Genomic DNA, 27,368 nt, shown 5'->3' with positions numbered 1-27,368 from the left:
GGCCTACTTTTAATATGAGCATGGCTTGACCTGAGTCTTCACATGAATGGTGTAACCAGGGCAGCCTGACTTTCAGGGATAAAGGTAGGTGGAAGCCGAGGCAGGAGAACCAGCTAGAAGTTGATTTGCACCCAATCCCATGCTCCACCCCCAACCACCCCACCCCCGCCACTTCCCTTCAAGTGCTTTATGCTGCTGAAATCAGGTAAAATATGACTTGAATACAGAATTCCTACATCTCTTATTTTAAATTTATTATTTTTTTAAGAGAAGCTTTTTATTTTTCATTTGAATTGAATTTTAATTCAATTAAAATACATCATAGGGTAAAAATAAGAACAAGTTTATATTATTCAGGGTTTACAGGCTACTTTTCTCAAAGTGTATACAGTCCTTTTTATATTGTTGAAGTCACTATACATTCAATATTTTGTTATTTTCACTGAAAATGTTGTCTTCCCACACACTAGTATAGTCCATGTGCTCATGATGTTATTATGTCACAGTATTCTGCCTTTGTTTTTTTATCATACTTTTTTCCTTTTTATTGAATTTCTTGGGGGTGATACTGGTTAATAAAATTGTATAGGTTTCAGGAGTACAATTCTATAATACATTATCTGTATATTGTATTGTGTGTTCACCACCCCAAGTCAAGTCTCTTTTTATCACCATTTATCCCCCTTTACCCTCCGCTACCTCCCTCTCCACCCTTTCCCTCTGGTGATCACTGTACTGTTGTCCTTGTCTATGAGCTTTTTTCCTTAATCCCTTCACCTTTGTCACCCAGCCCTGCAACCATCCTCCCCTCTGACAACTGCCAGTATGATCTCTCTACATATGATTCTGTTTCTACTTTGTTAAAGGGGACTACATAAATTAAAAAGTTCTTGCACAGCAAAAGAAACCATCAATAAAATAAAAAGACAACCCACTGAATGGGAGAACATATTCTCCAACGATACATCTCATAAGAGGTTAATATCCAAAATTTATGAAGAACTTATACAACTCAATGTCAAAAAACAAACAATCCACTTAAAAAATGGGCAAAGGAACTGAATAGACACTTCTCCAGAGGACATACAGATGGCCCATAGACATATGAAAAAATGCTCGATGTCGCTAATCATCAGAGAAATGCAAATTAAAACCACAGTGAGGTATCACCTCACACCTGCCAGAATGACTACCATCAATAAATCAACAAACAACAAGTATTGTTGACCATGTGGAGGGAGGAGAAACCTAGTGCACTATTGGTGGGAATACAGACTGGTGCAACCACTGTGGAAAACAGTATGAAGTTAACCCCCAAAATTAAAAATGGAACTGCCTTAAGACTCAGTGATTCCAGTTCTGGATATATACCCAAAGAAACCTGAAACACTGATTTGACAGAATACATGCACCCCGATGTTCATTGCAGCGTTATTTACACTAGCCAAGATTCGGAAGCAGCCCAAGTGTCCATCAGTAGATGAATGGATAAAAAAGCTGCGGTACATTTACACAATGGAATACTAAGCGGCTGTAAAAAAGAAGGAAACGAGGGAGCTGGCAGGCGCTGACTTCAGAGAATGCACATACAGCGCTGTCCAGACTGTTCAGGTTCACTGGGCAACTATCTGCAAGGCCATCAGGCACCCAAAGGTAACAAGAATTTTACTTCAGCTTCTTGTTGGAAACCTTTCTATTTGAGAAAAAGATTTTAAATTCTCTCCATAACCACACAGGCTTTATAAACAGGCCTTGCCTGTGTTTTTATTGGCATGCATGTGAGCTTTCTATGTGGGCAAAACATTGTTGTTGCCCAGCTGACCTTGACATTGGTAAAGGTGAAGGAATGTGTCCTCTCACTTTTATAAGGCTCCTCAGACTTACTAGCATTAGTGATTGTCAGGCCACGAAGGTGTACGCATTGTTCAGATTTGGTTCTACCACACTGATAGTGTTTCTCTAGAGAGTTTGTAGTTACCTGCACTCCATGCTTAAAGTAAATATGGGAGATATCTGATTAGATAGCTAGTTACTGAATATACTGGTGAACAAAATAAGATTTTTGTGACCGTGCTGCTGAGCTTACCATTCCTCCTGGAAAGAAGAATATGACCTTGCCCTGCAAGCCCTTTTTGCCTACAGAAACATGGAGGGCTTCATAGATACAATATGAGCATTTTCTTTCTGACCCACTTCGATGCCTGACAGCCCAGAAATTATTCTTTGTTAATATTTACTGTTCACATACTGCAAGAGTTATGGCTTGTATATATATGGCACTCAAATGCTGCTCAGGATGTAGAAGGCATTGTTCTTATCAATAAATTTGGCTAATTGGTGAGTCATGAATAAAGAAAGAGCAATGGGCCTTATATACTGATTATATGTGTGTGTGTGTGTGTGTGTGTGTATGTACATATACCAGGAGAGATAGAAAGATAGATGGGGGGAGAGAGAGACACAGACAGACAGACAGACAGACATCAGTTTTTTGTTCCACTTCTTTATGCATTCATTGGTTAATTCTTGTATGTGCCCTGACTGGGGATAGAACCTGAGACCTTGGTGTATCAGGATAATGGTGTAATCAACTGAGCTACCAGGCAGGGCTATACTGCTACATACTAAGCACTAAATTGGGTGGAGATATACAAGGCTTAGTGCAATGTCTGGTCAAGAGAGGAGGCAGTCTGGTTTGCATTGGGCCACTCCAAGTAGTCTAATGTGGGTCTCGGCCTGGACTTCAAGGGTGGAGAGTGAGGACATGGAGTATGGTATAGTGGGCGGAGGTCACTGGAGTTCAGAAGGTGGGAACCGAGTTTTCCAGCAATGGAGTTTAGGCCAGATAGATGTAGGGATGGGGGAGGCACAGGATAAGGAGCTTCTGCTTTTGCCAGTTCTTCTTTTGTTTTTTTTTTTGTGGGTTTTTTGCAAGGGAGAAAAAGGCATGATGAAAGCTGCACTCTATCTCTAGGAAGATTAATCTGGAAGCTTAGAGTAAAGCGATTAGAGCAATGGGAGCTGCAAACGGCTGAAAGCCCAGTTAGGAGGCTTTTGAGTCATCCAAGCGTGGCAGGAGTGGAGCCTGAATTCAGGTGAGAGGAGGGAAGGTAGAGAGGGTGACTTTAGAGAATTGTCCTTAGAAAAGATAACAGTATAGCTGGGTCAAGGAAAGGGTGGGAGGAGTAAAAGATAACTGCATTTTAGGGCAATTTCCAGCCTGGAAGGGAATAAGAGCTAAGAGATGTGCCCTGCCCTTCCTCCACCTTGCCCACTCTTCTCTAGTCACACATATCTCCTGGCTGTTCTTGGAACAAGAAGCATAATCCCACCTCAAGTCCTTTACACTTGCCAGTTCCATTATCCTAAACATTTCTCTCCCAATATCTACCTGGCTTGCTTCTTCACTTTTAGCCCCTATTTGTCCTCACTTATTTATACTACCTTTGTAAGTATTGGCATTTTAAACCAATACACTAAATATGAGTGTACTGCTCTCCCCAAAAGTTCTTGTGGGTGCACAGAGAGAGAGAGGAATTAAGCTGTAGAGATTGTTAAAGTGTGCTCTCATTAGAGTAGCCATCCCTGACTAGTCCATCCCTGTCTTTCCCCTCGCCCTGCTTGGTTTTTCTCCATAGCAAGGTTCCTCAGCTGACAGTATATTGTGTATTTAGTTATTTGTTTGGTTCTTTTCTTTTTTTATTACAAGAATGTAAGGATATATGGGCAGAGACTATCTTATTTTTAACTCTGCACCTAGTACGGTACCTGGCACATAGTAGCTTTTCAATAAATATATGTTAATTAAATGAATGAAACAGGGAAATTCAAAAAGTAGCTAATTTGGGGAGAGGAGGAGGAAGATGGTGAGCTAGCTTTAAACATGGATCATCCTAGAAGAGACACGTGATTGGCAGGATTTTAAGGCTGGAATACAGCTCAGCACCTTCATAGGTCTACCTTCTTTATAAGCACCGTAGTTGACTTTTCAAGGATAGCCCCCTTCCCTGTGTGGTCATCACAGTATTGTCCACCTTACTTTAGGAGTGCACTTTTCCCCCTCTGAGACTTAGGTGTTCTCTGGGAGAGAGTAGGAAAAACAGCTTTGGAATAAGCAGCATACCTGGAACTTGTTGAATCTCTAAGGGGACAACCCAGGAACCACAATTTTTCCCCTAAGATGCCCATCAAATAAATATTTGATACTTTCTAGAAACTCCAAATCTAGTTATTTGGATGATATACTACAAACATTTTGAACTATAATTGATGTAGCCTATAATAATCCAAATGAGACCAAAAACAAAAACAAGGCGCACCTGTAACTCATTTGTTTCCACTGTTTCAATTGCTCAATTTCCACTTTTGCCAGGAGCATATTAGGATCACCTGCCAAACTGACTTATGATTTAATGAAGTATCTCATGCACATTCATTTGGTTCTCTAAAATAATCCCTATAAGAAAACACATTTCTCCTTTTCAAATGCAGTGCAGTCTTTCTTGATACAAACAACTTTCTAACATCACTACTGACTGTATTGAAATGAATGAATACATTATAAAGCAGTTTATCTTTATTGCTGCCTGAAGTGATCCATAGAGGGTGTAATTGCCAGCTGTGTATCCTAGGCACATAAGGCCATTACTGGGCTCTTATGGAGCCATCAGTCCTATAGATGGTCCTCTGCTCGACAAGCCAACCATCAAATTCCAAACTTGCCTTAATGGCAAGTGCCATCTTCAGGTCAGGTCACCCCAGCCTGCATGCAGCAGATGTTAGCAGAAGCCTGGGGTGCCTGGGCTGTTCTTAGAGTCTTCTCAAAGAGCCCATCGTGCCTCTGAAAACCCGAGGTTATAGCTTTTGATCAAGGGGTCCCTCCAGGATGACAATGACCTACGTTTCCTGGGACTGCCCCTAAACACCCTTATCAGGAAGGAAACCTAATTTTAATTCCCTAGCCATATTTGTGTGCAGAGCAGAGACCAGCCACCATTAGCAGTGGGGTGGTAAGGAGCTTAATACTGTTCTGGCCCTTGTGTGTGGGCTGTGGGGTGATCCAGTTTTCCCCCTGTATCTTTAAATATCATGTAGTTTATCAACTAGAGATTAGTAGAGTGAGGGTGGGAGGAGTTACAAGTACTGTCCTGCCAGCATGCTAACATACTCTGGGTTTACACTTGGTTATGAATTTCTGTGGAATCCCAGGAATTTAGAGGTAACCTTGTCCCAATGTCTTAGTCCATAGGTAAGGGTTGAGAACTCCCATTGCTGAGGCCTCCTGAGTATCTAGCACAGTTAGGAGCTTTTCATTCATTCTCTCAGTTGACTGATGTGAAAACCAATGATACCTTTGTTCCAGCACGAAGGAAACATCCCAGTCTTGAGGGAAAGGAGTTTTCATTAAAGGGGAGAGGGTGAGAGGAATAACTTCAGGGCAGAGCAGAGGATGGTATGCATGGCTGGGTTTGCTGTCAGGAGGAGGAAGACTCAGGAGACCAGGTGATGGGAGGGTGACATAAAGGAGGAAGGTTGCCCAGGACACACTGAAAATACTTCTGTGTCTCAGAGGAAGACAATGGAGGTGCAACTCTCAACCAGTTCCTGGGCTACCTTTGCCACAATATTCCAGGTTTCAGATGGCTCCTCTTAATGTGAGTTTGGTTGATTGGGATATAGAGACGTACATTTGAGAAGGCTACAAGGAGTGAAAATGTTGCTGTTATTATTTTAATGGTAATAATAGTTACCACTCTTCAAAAGCTTAATATGTGCTAAAACTGTTATTTATGTGATGCATATTATACAAATTAATTCTTACAAAAACATTGGATGTTGATATCTTTTTTATTATTAAATACTTTTAAATTTTATTGTTTTTCAAGTACAGTTTCTGCCTTTTCCCCCCATCTCTCCCCTCAATCCCAGCCATCCCCACTTCCCTCCCCTGATTCCACCTCCCCCTTATTTTTGTCCATGTGTCCTTTATAGTTGTTCCTGAAAACCCTTCACCCTTTTCCCTCCATTATCCCCTCCCATCTCCCCTCTGGTTACTGTCCATTTGTTCTTAATTTCAATGTCTCTAGTTATATTTTGCTTGCTTATTTGTTTTGTTGATTAGGTTCCAGTTAAAGGTGAGATCATATGGTATTTGTCTTTCATCACCTTTCATCTTATTTCATCTTTCATCTTTCATCTTATGTCACTTAACATAATGCTCTCCAGTTCCACCCATGCTGTCGCAAAGGGTACGAATTCCTTCTTTCTTTCTGCTGCGTAGTATTCCATTGTGTAAAGGTACCATTCATTTACTGATGGGGACTTAGGTTGCTTCTAGCACTTGGCTATTGTAAATTGTGCTGCTACGAACATTGGGGTGCATGGGTTCTTTTGGACTGGTGTTTCAGGGTTCTTAGGATATAATCCCAGAAGTGGAATTGCTGGGTCAAAAGGCAGTTGCGTTTTTAGTTTTCCAAGGAAATTCCATACTGTTTTCCACAGTGGCTGTACTAGTCTGCATTACCACCAACAATGTACTAGGGTTCCCTTTTCCCCACATCCTCTCCAATACTTGTTTGTTGATTTGTTTATGATGGCCATTCTGATGGGTGTGAAGTGGTATCTCATTGTGGTTTTAATTTGCATCTCTCTGATGGCTAATGATGCTGAGCATCCTTTCATATGTCTCTGGACCCTCTGTATATCTTCCTTGGAGAAGTGTCTGTTCAAGTCCTTTGCCCATTTTTTAATTGGGTTGTTTGTCTTCCTAGAGGGGAGTTGTGTGAGTTCTTTATATATTTTGGAAATCAAACCCTTGTCTGAGGGATCATTGGCAAATATATTTTCCCATATGGTTGATTCTCTTTTCATTTTAATGCTGTTTTCTTTAGCCATACAGAAGCTTTTTATTTTGATGAGGTCCCATTTGTTGATTCTTTCCTTTATGTCCCTTGCCCTAGGGGACATATCAGTGAAAATATTGTTGTGTGGATATCTGAGATTTTCCTGCCTATGTTCTCCTCTAGGACTTTTATGGTGTCATGACTTATATTTATGTCTTTTATCCACCTTAAATTTATTTTTGTGTATGGTGTAAGTTGGTGATCAAGTTTCATTTTTTTGCCTATAGCTGTCTAGATCTCCCAACACCATTTGTTGAAGAAGCTATTTTTGCTCCATTTTATGTTGCTTTCCCCTTTATCAAATATTAATTGACCATAGAGACTTGGGTTTATTTCTGGGCTCTCTATTCTGTTCCATTGGTCCCTGTATCTGTTCCTATGCCAGTACCAGGCTGTTTTGATTACAATGGCCTTGTAATACAGTTTGATATCAGGTATTGTGATCCCTCCTGCTTTGTTCTCCTTTCTTAAAATTGCTGCAGCTATTCAGGGTCATTTATGGTTGCATGTGAATTTCTGAAATGTTTGTTCTTATCTTGAAATATGCCATTGGTGCTTTAATAGGTATTGCATTAAATATATAAATCACTTTGGGTAGTATGGAGATTTTGATGATGTTAATTCTTCCAATCCATAAACCTGGTACATGCTTCCATTTGTTTGTATCTTCCTGAAGTTCTTCCTCAGTGTTGTGTATTTTTCTGAGTACAGGTCTTTTACCTCCTTGATTAGGTTTATTCCTAGGTATTTTATTTTTCTCATTGCTATATCAAATGGGATTTTTTTTCCTGATTTCTGTTTCTGATATTTCATTGTCGGTATGCAAAAATGCCTTTGATTCCTGATTATTGACCTTGTATCCCACTATTTTGCCAAATTCACTTATTAGGTCGAGCAGTTTTGGGGGGAGTCTTTAGGATTTTCTATGTATACTATCATGTCATCTGCAAACAATGACGGTTTTGTTTTCTCTTTTCCAATTTGGATGTCTTTTATTTCCTTTTCTTGTCTGATTGCTGTGGCTAGGACTTCCAATACTATGTTGAATAGAATTGGAGAAAGTGGACAACCTTGTCTTGTTCCTAATCTTAGTGGGAAAGCTTTTAATTTTTGTCCATTGAATATGATGTTGGCTGTTGGTCTCTCATATATGGCCTTTATTAGGTTGAGGAGTGCTCCCTCTATTACCACTTTGCTCATTGTTTTAATTATAAATGGGTGCTGTACCTTATCAAATGCTTTTTCCGCATCTATTGAGAAGATCAGGTGGTTTTTGTCTTTGCTTTTGTTTATGTGATGATGTATTACATTTATTGATTTGCGAATATTCTACCATCCTTGCATCCCTGGGATGAATCCCACTTGGTCATGGTGTATGATCTTTTTAATGTATTGCTGGATGTGGTTTGCCAATATTTTGTTGAGGATTTTAGCATCTATATTAATCGGTGATATTGGCCTGAAGTTTTCTTTCTTTGTTGTGTCTTTATCTGGTTTTGGGATTAGGATGATGCTGGCTTCACAAAAAGAGTTTGGGAGTCTTCTGTCTTCTTGGATTTTTTGGAATAGTCTGTGAAGGATAGAGGTTAGCTTTTCCTTAAATGCCTTTTTGAATTCTCCTGTGAAACTGTCTGGTCCAGGGCTTTTGTGTGTTGGGAATTTTTTGATTACTGCTTCAATTTCGTCAGCTATTATTGGTCTGTTTAGGCTTTCTACTTCTTCTTCATTGAGTTTTGGAAGATTATATGTTTCTAGAAATTTGTCCATTTCACCTAGGTTTTCAGATTTCTTGGCATGTAGTTTTTCGTAGTAATTTCTTACAATCCTTTGTATTTCTGCGGTATCAGTTGTAATCTATCCTCTTTCATTTCTGATTGTATTTACTTGGGTCCTCTCTCATTTTTTCTTGATGAGTCTGCTTAAAAGCTTGTTGATTTTGTTTATATTTTCAAAGAACCAGCTCCTGGATTTATTGATCCTTGGAATTTTGCTTTTAGTCTCTGTGTCATTTAATTCTGCTTTGACCTTGGTTATTTCCTTCGACTTGCTCTGGGCTGTCTTTGTTGTTCCTCCAGTTTTTGTAGGTGTAGGGTTAGGTTGTTTATTTGAAATGTTTCTGTCCTTTTTAGGTAAGTCTGTATTGCTATGTACTTCTGTCTCAGGATTGCCTTCACTGTGTCCCATAAATTTTGGGTTGTTATGAGTTTATTTTTATTTGTTTCCAGAAATTTTTTTATTTCTTCCTTGCTCTCTTTCTTGATCCATCCATTGTTTAATAGCATGCTATTCAATCTCCATGAGTTTGAGTGTTTTTTAGTTTTTTCCTTGAGGTTGGTTTCTAGTTTTAGTCCCTTGTGGTGAGAGAAGGTGCTTGATATGATTTCAATTTTCTTGAGTTTGTTGAGGCTTGTTTTGTGTCCTATCATGTGGTCTATCTTTGAAAATGTTCCCTGTGCATTTGAAAAGAATGCGTACTTTGCTTCTTTGGGATGAAAGACTCTCTATATATCAGTTAAGTCCATTTGATCTAGGATATTGTTCAATGCCACAGTATCTCTGTTGATATTGTGTTTGGAAGATCTGTCCATCTTTGATAGTGGGGTGTTGAAAACCCCTACTATAATTGTGTTGCTGTCAATATCTTTCTTGAAGTCCTCCAAGATTTTCTTTATGTATTTGGGTACTCCTATGTTGGCTGCATGCGTATTTATAATGTTTATGTCTTCTTGATGGATGGGGTTTGATATCATTATCCTTATTTTAGGGACACATTTTTTGGCCAAATTCTCACAACAAGCGGCAGGTCTGGGTTGAACCTAGGCTTGTTTGGCTCCACATTTCTGTGACAGAATCCCTAGTAAGCAATTTAATCTGTACTCATGAAACATGGAGTCTATGTCCACATCCTCCATTCTTAGGCTGTTCAAGCCAGTTGAAAGCATAACAGGACTGGGCACAACAGCACTGGGCACAATAGCAGTGAGCACGTTGGTGCCTGGCACGATGGCATGGAGAGTGATGGCACTAGAACAACCAATAGCAATAAGATAAGCTGTCCCTTCAGCTGTTTCCAAAATTGTGGCCTCAGGTAAACCTTCACATGTATCAGCCTTCTAATTCCTGGGGTGCTTTTCTCTGTTTCCAGATGTCCAATAACAGCCTATGGCCTGTCCTTGAATGGGATGCCCACCCCTTATCAAGCCCTTTAGAGACAATAAAGTGCAACAAGAAGAAAAATATAATTAGGCAATATTCGGATAAAGAAAGAACTTGAGATGTGGTAGAAAAGAAAGCTGAGAGGTTTTTTGTTTATGTATAATAACTATTTATTTATTGTACCTTCCTCATCCTTCCTCATTTACTACAGAAGATCTAACTTTCTTGGTATATAACTGGAAAGCATGCAGTGGGAAAAATGTGGCTGTTTATAGCCCTCTCTGGCCTCAAATATGTTACCAAAGTCATTTGGGTTTCTGTTACTTCCTGTGTGAAGTACAGGAAGTTACATTCTGTATGAAATGAATGTCATAGGGAACTACAGAAATAGTGTGTTCTTCACTGAGCTACATCACATCACCTTCTTCTATATAGATTAAAGTCTTTCCTTTACCTATGGTTCATTCTTTCATTATCAACAACATTTCTAACAGAACGTTCTTTAGAATCATAGAATGTTAGTCAGAAGGCATATAATGAATGAAAAAAAAAAACTTTTCCATTGTGAAGATCCATTTACAAAAGTCCTTAGAAATACTCATGGTAGAGAAAGAAACATCCAAATCCCCATGCTGCATTTGGAGTCTGTTTTCTGTTTGTTCTGTTCTCAGTGGTGAGAACAGCTGATTACTGTGCTGGATATGGGCCTTTTATATACTTGAAAAGCATTGCTAACTATACCAGTAACCCTCTGGTTTCTAAACAGAATTAACTTCGTTCTTTTAACCTGTCTTGATCTTTATTTCTCAAAGCTCTAACCACTTCTGTGGCTTTCTTTTGAACTGACTCCAGTCCCTCTGTCTCTCCCATTATTTGCAGACCTCAGAACTAGACCCAGCACTCCAGGAGGGTCTGCCCAGGTTCGAGTGGCTGTAGAGAGGTGGGAACAAAGAGGTATGTGGTGACAGGATGAACTTGTTAGTGGACCAACAAGATGGCAAATAGGAGAGGGGCAGGCAGTCTCTGTATAACAGTTAGAAGTCAGACTTTTCCCCATCATGTCATTTTAATTACAGTTTCCCAAAGAATGGCATGTGTATCCATGAACCATTTCCTCACACAGCACTTAAAATTTTTTAAAAATTAATTTTAGAGGGAGAGAGGAAAGGAGATACAGAGAGAGAGAGAAGTAGAGAGAGAGACAAAGAGAGAGAGAGAGAGAGAGAGAGAGAGAGAGAGAGAACGAACATGGATTTGTTGTTCCACTTATTGATACATTCATTGGTTACTTCTTGTATGGGCCCACACTGGAGGTTAAACCTGCAACCTTGGTGTATCGGGATGATGCTCTAACCGACTGACCTACCTCACCAGGGCTCATAAAGCATTTAACAAGGCTTTGCCATGGGTCCAGTACTTCTGCTGGAATTCAGGAAACTGCCCATTCTTGGTCTCTAGACAGAATCCTGCCTGTGGCAGAATTTTTTTTGTTCACATAGTTAAAAATGTTTTAATTAGTTACTGACATTTTAAAATTAAGAGAATTTACCTCTGAATTTTTTTTGATTTCCAGCTTCTTTCAAATTCTGAAGGTTGGGGAATATTAGGCTCTCATGTCAGGCCTGGGCCCATGGGGGGGAACTGAGTACCACCTTCCCTCTATGGACAGAGAACTATCCCCCAGTTCTCCTAAGTAACCATCTTGCTATTGTTATGAACTGAATTGTGTCTCCTGGATTCATATTTTGAAGCCCTAATTCCCAATGTGACTGTATTTGGAGATAGGGCCTTTAAAGAGATAATTAAGGTTAATTGAGGTCATAAAGGTGGAGCCCTAATCCCTTAGGACCCTGGTGGTATCCTTCTAAGAACAGGAGGGGACACCAGAGAGCTCTCTTTCTCCATGTGTGCACAGAGAAAAAGGAAAGGCCATGTGAGGACACAGGGAGAAGATAACCAGGAACAGAGACTTTATCAGAAGCCCACCTTGGTGGTACCATGACCTTGGACTTCATACCTCCCAAGCTGTGATAAGGTTAATTTCTGTTGTTTAAGCTACCCAGTCCATGGTATTTTGTTATGGCAGCTTGAGCAGACGAATACATCCGTTACCTCACTTATTTTGTGCCTAGCTTCTGTTGGTATTTGAGTTAGAGACTCCTGTTCTATGTGTTTGGGAGTTAAAAGAATGAGTTTCCAGTTCCTATACTTTGGCTACTGGTAGGGAAAGTTAAATGGAGAAATAATTTGTAACACAGGACATCATATAAGAGATGTACAACTGATATTGAAGGACAGAAGAGCTACTTATGGCTGGGATAAGAGGGAGAATACAGAAGTTTTTGCTATGGGGAGAGAGCATGTTAGAAGGTTTTTGACAGATTAGGAAGATTTCAATAAATGAGAATGCAACAGAGGCAGGAGCAAAGGCATGCAGGCACGAAAGTAGGTGGTATACCACTGAGTGGAGTTCTGGGTCCATGGCAGGTGGGGGTGTGTGTGACAGGAGATTAGGGCAGACAAGGAGGAGAGGGTCAAATCACAAGCCTTGAATATCATGCCATAGGGTTTGGTTTAATTCTAGAGTGAATGAGGAACACCTCAGGGGATGGAGGAGGGAACTGAGTAATGAAAGTTATGTTTTAATTAACTAATAAACGAGTATTTATTGGGAACATCGAATGTAGGCAATACATTTTTATTAACTAACTAAACAAATATTTATTGGGAACATCCAATGTGGACAGGACAGAACTAAGTCTCTGCCCTCATGGACTGGACGGAAATAGACAAATAGACACAGAACAATGTCAGGGGGTGATGAGTGCTATGAAGAAAAATAATGCAGTGTAAGGGAATAGAGTATAATATGGCAGGCGCTGGTGGTTAGGAGAGGCACAATAGTAGGGCATAACCCTGAATAAAGTGAGAGAATGGATTATTGGGTATTTGGGAGAATATAATTCTAGACCCAGGGAACCACAAGTGCAAAGGCCCTGAAGCAGGAGCACAGTCATGTTCAAGGAAAAACATAGAGGCCAGTCTGCCAGGAGAAAGCAGTGGGAAGAATGGTGGGCAGTGAGAATGAAGCAGTCAGAGGTCAGGTTTCTTTCTGGGAGAGGAACTCCGGTGCAGTGTGAATGGCTGATGAGGGACTAGGACTGGAGCAGGAGACACCTAGGAGCCTATAGTGATGATGAGGGCCTGATCCTTGATAGGAACAATGGAGTCGGAATTGGAGAGTCATACACAGGAGAAGGGTGCATTTTGGAGCAGTACACAAATAAAATCCCAAAACAGAGCCGGAATTGGGAACGACGGGGCTTTGTGGACATGATGAGATGGGGTACCTACCTCCCAATCTCTGGATCAATTGTGTGAGATGGCAGCCGTCAGAGAAGAATCAAAGTTCTGTCTCTCCCAAAGTTCAGAGCAGTCTGTAACTGTCCCAAGCTAGGGTGAAGGAAGAGACAGCCTTCGCCTGCTTCCACAGCTCAGAATCCCTGGGCGGTCTGCAGGGGGCATCAAGGAGAACAAAGATGTTCTTTCTTGTAAAAAGTACAACACTGACACTTAACACTGTACATCTCTGGCACATGTCTCCAAATCTTCTGGTTTGTCTAGCCCTAGAAAGAAATGACTTATTCTAACGAGGAGATAAAAAGAGTTGAAAGGCAATGCAGGGGTTGGGAGGGATAATGCAGGACGGAATGTGAATTGGCCTGGTATAGTTTCTCTTTGGGATTTTCCTTTTAAGCTTTAGTGAGGAGATAAATAGTCTTTTAAGAACCTTGTAAAGCTCTGCCTCCAGAGTGCAATGGCCAGGGAGCATGGTTATCACCTTTGGCATTCTTCTCCAATAATATTTTACCCTTGGTGTTTCTCCTCTTTCTTCTTGCTTGGGGAGCACTATGAGTTCCTTAGGAAAGAATGCTGTGCTTTCTCTGTTGGCCTCACTGTGGGGCATACATTCAAAATATATCAAAATGTCTTACTGTTGACTAAATATTTGTAGTAAGAGTGCCCTCTTTTGGTACACCCGACTTGTCTTCCACAGCCAATCCCTGACAATACTTCGCTTTTAATATTCGTTATCTTCTTCATTAAATAAATAGGCAAAGGAGAACAGCTAAAGGTATTGTTGTTGGGGATAAATGAATTCACTCAGTGTTTCTAGAACCTTCTTCCTCAGGCCTAATCCTTATTTGGCCATGGTCTCTGAATCTTCTGATCTAGTCTTTCTTTGGGATTTACACTTAACCTTTTACTAATCTAGAAAAAAGATACAAATGGAAGCAATTGAAAGTGTGGAAGGAGTGTTGATACAACCCATTTGATCACTTGTATTCCTCTGTTTCTGTGCTACTTACTAAGTGCCTTACTTAGCGTATCGAATGCTGAGGGCCATTGTCCTAGGCACTCAATGATCCTAAATGAGTAAGATATAGTCCTTGTCTTTGCTGAGCTTAGAATGTGGTGGGAAAGATGGATAAATAAACGGAAAATTATGACACCAGGTGACAGGTAACTGAGGTGTGAACAATACAGTTGGTGGTCAGAGGGAGATAGGAATTAATATTTTTGGTTATTCAAACTTGAAAGTGAAAAGAATGAATACCTCCCTGAAAAGAATGAATTCCTCCGCACAGGCACATCTCTCTGTGTACCAGACTTCAAGATTGTACGTACACACCATGATGGGTGTAACGTAGTTCTGTTTACTAACCCCACAGTGATTCCAGATCTCAAAGGGATACTTAAGAATACATATCAGTTTTCTCCCAATGTTTTCTTCTATGTTCAAGGAAAATTTTTTTCTATTATAATTTAAACTTTTGGAAAGACTCTATGCCCTAGCTTCAACTAATTAAATATCGCTTTTAATTACAGAATACCAATGTACAATAAAAAAGATTTGTGTGAGTTTTGCTAGAAATCATAGATTTGATAGAATGTTTTTCCTTCCTTTAAAAGGAGAGTCATACTTAATGAGACCCTCCTGAAATCATTCCTCATAAGGGAGAGGTTCCCCACCCCCACCCCGGGCTCTTGTCACCTTTATCCATTGGCTCTAACCCATGATCTTGTATATGTGCAGCTCTGAATGTTATCCAGGGTCCCAGTGACCCATAACCTTTCATTTTGGTTTATTTGGAAAATTTATTAATGCAGTTTACTGTATTTTTTCCTATGCTCTGAACCTTCTCCATAAGAAAAATTTTAGTTAAAACTGAGAGAAAAGGTAGTGGGTGGAGAGAAAAAGAGAGAATATATTGATGAGCTACATTTATCCCTCATATCCATCTTTTGGCTGTAAATTCAGATAAAATATGTTGGTGATATTTTGGGATATTCTTCTCACCGGACATAGATAGATGGTGATGTTTATTATTTCATATATATTTATTTTTTGATTTTTTAAATTAATGTTTGAATACAGTTGTCTCCATTTTCCCACCACCGCTTTCCCTTGCCCCAGCCACCCACCCACACCTCCTACCCTAAATCCTACCCCCTTTGGCCTTGTCCAAGGGTCCTTTATACATGTTCATTTATGACCCTTCCCATTACTTCCCTACCCCCTCCCCTCTGGTTCCTGTCAGTTTGTTCTTAATTTCAATGTCTCTGGTTATATTTTGCTTCCTTGTTTGCTTTGTTAATCAGGTTCTACGTATAGGTGAGATCATATGGTATTTGTCTTTCACCTCCTGTCTTACTTCACTTAGCATAATGCTCTCCAGTTCCATCCATGCTGTCGTAAAAAGTAGGAGCTCCTTATTTCTTTCTGCTGTGTAGTATTCCATTGTGTAAATGTACCACAGTTTTTTGATCCACTCATTTACTGATGGGCACCTAGGTTGCTTCTAGCACTTGGCTATTGTAAATTGTGCTGCTATGAACACTGGGGTGCATAGGTTCTTTTGAATTAGTGTTTCAGGATTCTTAGGGTATAATCCCAGAAATGGAATTGCTGGGTCAAAAGGCAGTTCCATTTTTAGTTTTTTGAGGAAATTCCATACTGTTTTCCACAGTGGCTGCACCAGTTTGCATTCCCACCAACAATGTACTAGGGTTCCCTTTTCTCCACAGCACTTGTTGTTTGTTGATTTGTTTGTGATGGCCATTCTGACTGGTGAGAAGTACTATCTCATTGTGGTTTTAATTTGCATCTCTCTGATGGCTAGTGATGTTGAGCATCCTTTCATATGTTTCTGGGCCCTCTTATGTCCTCCTTGTTCAGGTCCTTTGCCCATTTTCTAATTGGATTGTTTGTCTTCCTGGTGTGGAGTTGTGAGAGTTCTTTATATATTTTGGAGGTCAAACCCTTGTCCGAGGTATCATTGGCAAATATATTTTCCCGTACACTTGGTTCCCTTTTCATTTTGCTAATGTTTTCTTTAGCTATGCAGAAGCTCCTTATTTTGATGAAGTACCATTTGTTTATTCTTTCTTTTATGTCCCTTACTGTAGGGGACATATCAGTGAAAATACTGTTGTGTGGATATCTGAGATTTTCCTGCTTATGTTCTCCTCTAGGACTTTTATGTTATGACAATTTATATTTAAGTCTTTTATCCATCTTGAGTTTATTTTTTGTGTATGGTGTAAGGTGGTGGTCAAGTTTCATTTTTTTGCATGTAGCTATGCAGAGCTCCCAACACCATTTGTTGAAGAGGCTATTTTTACTCCATTTTATGCTTCCCCCCACCTTTGTTGAATACTAATGACCATAGAGACTTGGGTTTGTTTCTGGGCTCTCTATTCTGTTCCATTCATCTATGTGTCTGTTCTTATTCCAGTACCAGACAGTTTTGATTACCATGGCCTTGTAATATAGTATTTTATTTTTAACTACTTAGAATTCTTTTGACATTTTCATAAATTTGGTCTTCTTTTCATTTCGTTTTCAATGTTGGTTTTAACTCTTAATTGTGTACTAAAGAAAACATTTCTATCCCTTAAAGTGGAACTTATAACCTTTTTTTTTCCCCTCATATGTTGGGAACTGCCCTGCCTAGTTCCAGAAGCTGTAAACTCCCATGGTTAAGGCTGAGTCAGAGACCTTGGGACCATAAGCGACTAAGGAGACAAAGCTTACCTCCCTGGCAGGGGTACAATCTCTGCCCACTTTACTTCACCCTGCTTGGCCCTGAGCTTGGCCAGTTAGCCAATGATGGGTAAGATTCCTCAAGGGAGGGATGATCTAAGACAGGCATGATCACGAAAAAGGTCCACAGGGAAGGACTTGGGGGGCTATAGAAAAAGGGGGTGATGGACCCTCGCCCCTCGGCTTTGACATAGTCTGAGTCCTCATTCTGTCTCCAAGAAGTCTCCTAGTCTCTTGGCTGCCTTACTTCCCCTGCCTGACTTAAGCCTGAAACAATGACAGAGAGCGGTACAGTCCTGTGTAGGAAAGGGTGGATTCCCTGGGGCAATCAGGCCTAAGAAAGAATGCATAAAATCCTGTGAAACCTGCTTTGTTTATACCCTCAGTTTAAATGATAAGGATCCAAGCCTGAAATGAGTTTGTTTCCCAAAATCTTATAGCCCTTTAACTAACTGACCCTGACTCAGAATAAGCCCTCAGGTTTCTTTGTATGTTATCTATTGTTTGATCCTTACTGCCTGACGATGATTGATGAGCTTTACCTGTATTCCTGTGCAAAATGAACCCAATGAAAGCCCATTGAGGAAAAGGCTCTTGGCCCTTCTCCTTTGAGAGATTGGCCACCTTTCCTCCCCAAGCAGATCATGTCTTGGTAGACTTATTCTCATTTGTGGTGGCCTGGGGGGCCCTGGGGGCAGAGCCCCCCCACACTCATAGGACAGCTATCTCTTGGACTCCAGTTTTGGTTCACTTTACCTCTATTGCTTATACTACATCTTGTCCAAAAAATCTTCTATATTCAAAAATTCTTAAAAGGAATTCTTGGAGAAGTATACATACATCCTTAGGTTACTCCCTGGGAAGCACTGGTTTTGACATTGCCTTGCTGATTTGACATACAAAGTTCAAGTGGACTTAGAAGAACACAGATGCTCAGTGTAGCTTTGAACCTGCGTGGTCTGGAGCCGGTCTTGGTGATCCACATGGCTGAAGGTCCGAGGACTGTATATATATACAGACGGTGGACAATTGAGCCTTTATTTTTCTTTTCTTTTCTTCTTCTTCTTTTTTTTTTTGTAAGAGCAAAGCTGCTAAATCAATGGTAGAAGTTAAACACTCAAAATGGCAGTGAGAAGGAAACAGAGGTAAGGTAAAGACTGAGGGGACAGGCTGAGGGCACCCTAAGTTCCATTGGCTCTGTCACTCATGAGCTAAGTGTCCTAGAGTAGTAAACCTCACATGTGCTCTGAGGCTGATTTTCCCTATCTAAAATGATCAGTAGTGTACTTCTTGGGGGTGCCTCAGGGAGTACAAGAAGGGAAGGGGGAGCAAAGTACTGGGGCTAAAGGTCTCCTCTCCTGTTTCAACTGAACAGCTCAATTTTATTCTACTTTGTGTGTTTGACTTCATTGCAATATCTTGTTTGAAGAAAACAAAAGATTTTGTTTGATCCAGCAAAATAAAACACAACGTAACAAGACAAACAAAAACCTTTTGAAAATCATTAGACTAGATGATTTTTAAATTTTCTATGAGCTCTAGAATTCTATGAGTCAGAATAGTGGTATTGAAACTGGAAAAGTTTGTGTTCGTGCTGCCTGTCACTATCAGAATCAATAAGTAGAAACAAGGATTGAATCTTTACGGGCACTTTTTTCAAATGCTGGTGATCTGAGAAGATGGTGGGTGGTTATATATCCTCAAACATTATCTTAACATCTTATCTCAAGCCAACCTTTTTATAGGGAGAAGGAAAAGGTAGGTAAGGGGCTTGGAAAAAGCTAAAGATAAGAGTTGCAGTCTAGAAGTAATTTTCCTAGTACTTCTTTATCTGTTAATCAGCAATTCTTTATCTGCATCAGGGTCATTCCTCCTTGGAACACAATGGCTCAGACACCATCACCATCACTTGCAGACCCCCCAGGGCACAAAGGTTGAATTGCTTGTTGACCTCCTGGAGTCACCTGGTCACGTATTCCAGTTCCTGGAATAGCAGCTTTCCACATGCATTAATCACTTAAGCCTATCACCTATAGCTGAAGATCCTAGAGTTCTCCTACCAGTATTGCTTTCCTGCCCAGTATCCATGATGATTTCCTTCTGATTTTCCTGCAATCATCTTGTGACTATTCTTACAAAGCCAGAAGCTGTCAGAAGATACCACAGAGCTTAGGCACAGAGGCAGTCCAAAGGCAGCCAAACAGAGGAGGCTCCTGGTGGCAGCATTTAATTTCAGGGTGAAGCCTCGCCTATGGCTAACACCGTCTTCTGGGGTTTTCAGTTTTAGTGTAGTCAATAAATTTACCACCTCTCTTCCTCCACCTTTTTTTTTTTTTTTCTGAAGCCATTTAAAGTTGAGTTCTGCCCTTTGTAACCAAAAAATTTCTAACCAAATCAGATAGTGTTAAAAAGATAGCCAATAAATGTTAATTGAGATATAGGCACTGAACTGCAAGTGGGGTCCTGCTGCCCACCACCACCCTCTAGGCAAAATTCTGGAGGCAAAGCTTTGATGATAAAGGAAAGAAGTCTTTATTCAAAAGCTTCTCAATTTTGGAAGAACAGCTTTCCACATGCATTAATCATATAAGCCTATCAATTAAGGCAAAAATCTTTAACTCCAAAGTTCCCCTATCATTCCCCTGGTAGTTTTTAATTATCTTTTTTCTATAGGATTAGTTTATGAACTAAAACAACATAAGATACAAAAACTACACAGTTTTGGAAGAATGGCAGGCTTCTGCCTTGGCCCATTCACCCTAGAACATGCAAAGAGGAATAACCCTGGCCCCTCTGCCAGGCCAGCCCGATCCTAGGCTGCACCCAGAGTTTCTCCTCCCACCCCAATCCATCCAGAATGCCGTCCTTTGAGAAACAGAGGCAGCTGCAGTGCGATCATCCAGGCATCCCTGAGGAAGAGAGTCAAGGAGTGTCTGCCCTCCTTTTATTTTAAATTTTCTGGCCCATAATTCTATGCACTCCAGACACATTCAGCTTCTCAGCCAATTCCGTCCTAGACTGTTCAACATGGCCTGGGGCAACATCCTCCTATAATCCCTCCCTTCTCCTCCCCAAGTGATCTAATGAGATCTCTCTGTATCAGTGTCACAGAGTACAAAATAGTAAATGCTGGAGATACAGATGAAGGAACTCTTTCTTTCAGTAAAAAGCTTAACTTTAATATGCTGTCCTTTGTGAATGGAAATCAGTCCTGATTTACTATCAATAGGACATTCCCTTTGATTTGTTTACTAACTGGTAGTTACAAAACCTCTTACTTTGTGAGGCAATTAAAGTGATAATCTTATTCTCACTAACATATTGGGACCATCTGAACTCCTGAGGAGGTAGATGAATCTGAGAAACGTGAACTGGGTGAAAACAGATAATTGCAAAATAACGAAGGGACGCTGAAGGAACTGGGCTAAAATCACCCTTTGGCAGTGCTTGGGGAGAGTGTACATTGTAACGACTTTTTAAGGACAATTCCACAATATTACCAAAAGCTTAGATCTGTGATCCCATTCTTATTTAGCAATGCTGCCTCTAGAAAATGATTCTAAGGAAATAACTATGCATGTGCACAAAATCTTAGATTCAGAGATGTTCATTACAGCATTGATTATAAACACATGTACACACAGAGGAAAACATTCTAAATGTCAAGCAATAGGGGATTAATTAAACATGTATGCTCACATGCACACTTGAAGCCCATTCATCCATTTAAAGTGATGCAATGAAACCCTGGCTGGTGTGGCTCAGTTGGTTGGAGCATCGTCCCATAAACCAAAAGGTTGCAGGTTTGATTCCCAGTCAGGACACATGCCTACGTTGTGGGTTCGTTCCCAACTGGGGCGTGTCTCTCTTGCATGGATGTTTCCCTCCCTTTCTTCCCCTCTCTCTGGAATCAATAAGCATGCCCTTGGGCGGGGATAAAAAAAATAAAGTGATGTAATGTATACCCGGTGAAGATCTGTTGTTGGTATATCCTTAGGTGAAGCAGATTATGGAACAGTATGTATAGTCCTATATGTGTAAAAATATATGTGTGTACATGCACCATGTGGTCTAAGACATGAAGCATTCCTTGGCTAGGAAAGTAAAGCATGGCATGCTGGACCATGATATTCCCGAGTAAACATGAGCAGTGTCCACAGAATATAAACAATGCTCAGATGGGCCACTCTGACCGACTTTGGAACAAGATAAAGACAAAGCCACTCTACAACCACAAAAATGACTAAATATCTTCCTCTACCACAAGTGGCTGCTACTTCCTTTGTTTTTAAACTAGTGACAACTCTTACCTGCTTTAGTTCTTTTCCTTGCAAAATAAAAATCCCGTTATTCATCACCAAATTGTCCCTTATTGACAGAATCCAATTTAGATTTGATCCCTGTGGCCCTAATTTCTTTTGAAAAGCATCCATAAAAAGTCCAAATCTTGTAAGAATCCCCACCCGACTCCCTTTTCCTGAGGCGCCACAAGTGTGTTTCTGGTGGTTTCAGTCAATGGGCTTTAACACTTCTAAGTGAGATAAATGTGGCCTCTCCCACCCGCCAGAGCTGGCTGGACTTTCCATCTCCCTGAGTTTTGTATGCTGTGTAGCAGAGGAAGGGCTCCAACTGTGCAGTTAGTTCTCTGTGAGAGCCATCGAGGTGCTTGTTATCCTTTCTAAGAGGTCAGCTTCATTTCTTCTGTGCCAAGTGGGCTACATAAGCATCTCATGCTACAGGATAAGGCTGAAGATCTTCGGCTCAGTCCCCTTTCCCGAGAAGCCAGGTACTACTCCAGTGCTCTCTGGGTGTGGGGCACTGCCATTGGCCTCCTCCTCCGAGTGAACTTCTGTCCTAGTTCAGGCCTCCACTCAGCACCAGACTCCTGGTGGATGAGGTGTAGCCTTCTTATGTCTCTTAGCTTCTGTTTCTAGCCTTGTAGGTAAAATGTATTCAGCTGCTGAGGCTGGCTGGGAAGCTCAGGCTCTGAACAAAAAGTGGGTTTGGAGTGACAGAAAAAAAGTACCTATCATTCTTTTATAGCAGAGAGTTTGGCACACGTCATCTCTGGCACACAATCTAGAAAGGGTTTCAACAGGTATCCTGAAGTGCTAAAAGTGGGTGTCTCTCCACTGTTGTATTTGGACCTTTAAAAATGTTTACATATATTATTTATTTTTACTTTCTGGTTTTTCCTACAATGAATATATACTTTCAAAATTAAAAAAAAACATTATTTTTAACTAATAAAAGGGAAAACAGAATGAGAAGAAAGGATGAAAGAAGAAAGCAGGCCTTCCGCAGTAGATGTCCAGGCATGCGGGTGTTGCGGGCGTTTAAACGGACAGCCCTGGGGCTGGCATTCCCCGGCGTCGTGGAGTCCAGGTGTCAGCTTTTTGACTGTGATCTGTACCAGTGAGAATATTTTAATAAGCTGAGAGGCTTTTTCATCCTCTGTCTATCAGTGACTACAAGGGGGTCCCATGAGGGTGGAAGGGGGTAGTGGGGGTTCCCAATTGGGAAGAAATGTCGTTTGAAAGGGAAGTGGCATGATGGTATTACCCCAGGTTTCATATTAGAATTACTGGATACCCGCACCCCACCACCGTGACTTCGTCGATTATTGATTAAAGCAAGGATGGGATGGGTAAAGAATGGACATCCCAATTTTTGTAGAATTGAGCCAATTGTCCAAGGCCAGGCCACTCTGCAGGGAGGGTTTCCAGAGGCAGTGGCCACTGCTTTTGACCTGCTTCCAATCGGAAAAGGCCTGCTCACAGATTCTTTGTCAAATGCCAAGAACTGAGATATATCTCAGTAAAAGATACATCAAAGCCGTGATTTCATAGTTGTGATATAATTTTTTAAAAAACTATGCAAAAGATGCAAGCCAATTGATATCCATATCTTAGGTAAATTGCAGTGCAGGATACGGCAAAACCCACGCTGAGTGAGACACGTGACTGTAGGCTGGACAGGCTGGCAGAAGTTGCTTGATCAGAACTTTCTGAAAGAGCACGCCTTCAAACATCGCACTGAAAACATGCGGAGCTGGCTGAGAGCTTGTGGAAAACAGATTCCTGGTCCCTGTTAGAGAGTTTAGGTCAGGAGATCGGGGTCGGGGCCCAGGGCTGTGTCTTTTCACGAAGCTTTCCTGGTGACCAGGGCGGGGGTGGGGGGTGGGGGGCAGCCAGGTTTGGGAACCTTGAAGATGGGAGTGATACCTCCTTGGGGGCCTGCAGGATCGGTAGTTCTTGGTAATTAAACTTATTTTAAGTATGTGCTGGCTGTGAAGTCTATTAACTGTTGTTGATTGTTATCAGCATGGCTATCCCGTGGAATAATTTTATATTGATTTTCGGGGGAACAGAAATGGAGTTTCGCAAAGCTTGTCCACTAGGTGTCACTCCTTATCCAACTAAACCTGGCTAGCGGTGTTTAAATACAAGTACATCAATAAAATATTTCTGTCCTTGGTTACGTAAACACAAGTCACAGAACGTCCCCACGTGTGTGTTCTTAAGTCCTTTCCTGGCGATCTCCGTCAAAAAGGCGACCATACATCAGTTCTGTGGAGGACTAATTCCCATCACAGAGCCATTTTCGTTCTGAGACCTCTTTCTTTGTGCTGACAGACGCCCGAGTCCCAGCCTCCTCATTACACCGATTGCTTTTTAGGATGCGGGACCCAGCGCTTTCCGAGAACGCTCTGGATTCTCCTGTGATTAGAGCAAATGTTTCAAAAATGCTTCCTGAAATGCTGTCTCCCCGTGTTTCCGGCAGCACCTTCATCAGTTCCCCCTATCCATCATCCACGCCCCCAAGTCTCGGAGAGAGAGGGACCAAGGACGACCTGCAGGGACCCTCAAATGGGGAGAGGGGGTGGGGTGAGGGGGGCAGCGCTTCACCGCCACCACTCTGAGGCGATGCAGGCAAAATTTCTGTTAGCAATTTTGAATTCATAATATGTAATTATTTGATGCAAATATTGGTAAATGCTATTTGTTTCTCTTTTGCACTGCCTTTAGGGGTAAAAATGGATGTACAATTTAGAGTTTAGAAGAAAGCAAAAATGTGACTCAGATTGTGGTTCTAATTAAAAATAGATTTTATTATTATTTAAATATTGTCTTTCTTTAAAATATAAGGAGTCTATTTTCAGAGAAGAAATGGGGGGCAATAGTAAATAAGATGCATACTGCACCTTCCAGTTTAGGAGGTTGTCTCAAATCCATTATCTGGAATTATCTTCTGCACAACCTTGGGAGATGGGTGTTTTTGCTTCCAAGTTGCTGATGTCAACAGCTGTAATGCCACGCTGGAATTTTAATCCAGATAATCTGACTCCAAAAAGCTATACTGTCTATTAAACCAGTAATTCTTTTTTTTAAAAAAAATTTTTATTGTTATTCAATTACAGTTGTATGCATTTTCTCCCCATCCCTCCACCCCACCCCAGCTGAACCCACCTCCCTCCCCCACCTCTACCTTCCCCCTTGGTTTTGTCCATATGTCCTTTATAGTAGTTCCTGTAATCCCCTCTTCCCACTGTCCCCCCCCCCCCCCGCCCCCAGGCTATTGTTCGATTGTTCTTAACTTCAATGTCTCTGGTTATATTTTGTTTGCTTTTTTCTTCTATTGCTTATGTTCCAGTTAAAGGTGAGATCATATGGTATTTGTCTCTCACCGCCTGGCTTATTTCACTTAGCATAATGCTCTCCAGTTTCATCCATGCTGTTGCAAAGGGTATAAACTCCTTCTTTCTTTCTGCTGCATAGAATTCCATTGTGTAAATACACCATAGTTTTTGGATCCACTCGTTTGCTGATGGGCACTTAGGTTGCTTCCAGTACTTGGCTATTGTAAATTGTGCTGCTATGAACATTGGGGTGCATAGGTTCTTTTGGATGGGTGTTTCAGGGTTCTTAGGGTATAATCCCAGCAGCGGAACTGCTGGGTCAAAAGGCAGTTCCATCTTTAGTTTTCTAAGGAAATTCCATAGTGTTTTCCACAGTGGCCTCACCAGTCTGCATTCCCACCAACAGTGCACTAGGGTTCCCTTTTCTCTGCATCCTCTCCAACATTTGTTTGTGGATTTGTTTATGCTGGCCACTCTGACTGGTGTGAGATGGTACCTCATTGTGGTTTTAATTTGCATCTCTCTGATGGCTAGTGATGCTGAGCATCTTTTCATATGTCTCTGGGCCCTCTGTATGTCTTCCTTGGAGACGTGTCTGTTCAAGTCCTTTGCCAATTTTTTAATTGGGTTGTTTGTCTTCCTGGAGTGGAGTCATGTGAGTTCTTTATATATTTTGGAGATCAGGCCCTTGTCTGAGGTATCATTAGCAAATATGTTTTCCCATACTGTTGGTTCTCTTTGTAATTTGGTGCTGTTTTCTTTAGCCATGCAGAAGCTTTTTATTTTGATGATAAACCAGTAATTCTTGACTAGGGTGTGCATTGGAATCTCCCAGTGAGCTTTTCAACATAGGTACTCCCAGACCCACGCTGGACGACCTCCACCAGAATTCCCTGAGTGATATTGGGTTCATTCAATGAAGAAACACGGGGTAGGTCAGGTAGTGATAGATGTTTGGGGAGAAAGAACAAAGCACAGTAAGGTAGGAGAGAGTGACAGGAAGTGCTCTTTCAAAGGGTCAGTTGGGGAAAACCAACCTCTCCAAGGAGGGGACATCTGAACTTAGACCCTGATGAAGTGGAGCAGTAACCTTTGCAGATGCAGGTGGGAAGGGTGCTGTAGCAGAGGGAATAGCAGATGTAAAGGCTATGAGGCAGCAGTGTGCTTGGGGTGGAGAAACAGCAGGGAGACCAGTGTTGTGGAGTGGGGCTGAGGAGAGAGTGCTAGGAGACAGGTCAGGAGGCAACCTGGGGCCAGACGGTAGGCCTTCAGCTGGTGTTGCGCAGTTTTTAAAAAAGGTTCAGGCACAAATTCTCACTCCTCTAATGTTGTTCTTCTTCCTCCCCACCCCCTTTTGCCTTGCCAAGCAATGAAAAGGAAAAACAGGATAGATAAAAGCACAGCTAAAATACAACCCTGATGAGCTGCCACCATTGCAATCACCATGAAACCGCAGTTCAGGGCTGTTAGAGACCAAGAAGACTGAAAATGGTGAGTGGAGAATGAGTAGCTGCTAATTTGATAATCACCGTGAATCCGAGTGAAACAGATTTGTTCGCCTCACTGTCTACAATTTACTTTTATTTGTGATTGAATTGTAATTTCCATTTAAAATCATTATAAGGAAACAATACGCTCCTATCACGCTCACTTAACTACCATCCTGGAGCTTTTAGTTTTGCTCTAACATTAAATCTGGTCGTGCTGTCTTTCATTCCTACCATCAGGGCTTTCTCTTGAGAAGATGTTGTTCTTTTCCTTGTTGTATTTATAACGTGGGACAAACTACACATATGCCTGGAGAAATGATGATCGTGTTTTATTTCTTAGAGAAGTGAACATTGGTTACATTTGAAATTTTCTCTCAAGAGAGTTAAGTATCCCATAATTTTAGGGGAAAATCTTTTATATAGATATAATTAAAAATATGTTTATTAGAATAGGGGTAGAATGCCATATCCATAAAGTTTAAATCTACTATTTTTATGGATCTTAAACAATTAAACTCACTATGGTGAATACAGTTACAGTAGGCAGTATTGATGTTAATTTCCTTTTCATGTGCTCAGGTTTATTCTTTTAAATACTACGTGGAAAAATAAAGTGATATAAGCGGTCACTTGCTTAAGCCAGTTGGAAAAGCTGGATGAGAGAGAGCTCCAGACAAGAAACGCCAGCAACGTTGCCTGTCCCCACCCACAGTCACAAGTCCGCACTCTGAGTGACTGAGACACCCAGGTGAGGAATGACTCAGGAAACATGTGCCCTGTAGTGACCTCAGACTACCCCAGTAAAGTAGCGGCTTGTGAAACTGGATGCAAAATGTGATCCTCAATTCGTTAAGACGAAATCCTTTGTTTACATGTGCATTTAATAATGTGTAGAATGACATCCCCCCAGTATTGCCGGTGGTATTCCTTTAGTGGAGGGTGGTTTCTTGAGGCTTTCACGTTTATTTTTTTGCTTATGTATACTTGTTAAGATGAACACACACTTGCATAATGAAAACTTGTGCGATAAAGTTTATATACTTTTATATTATAGAAAACCACCATTAAATGCT

Source organism: Desmodus rotundus, chromosome 2 (genome assembly GCF_022682495.2).
Source record: "Desmodus rotundus isolate HL8 chromosome 2, HLdesRot8A.1, whole genome shotgun sequence".
Lineage (NCBI taxonomy): Eukaryota > Metazoa > Chordata > Mammalia > Chiroptera > Phyllostomidae > Desmodus > Desmodus rotundus.
The sequence above is the reverse complement of the archived record's forward strand: the minus strand, read 5'-3'. Positions refer to the sequence as shown.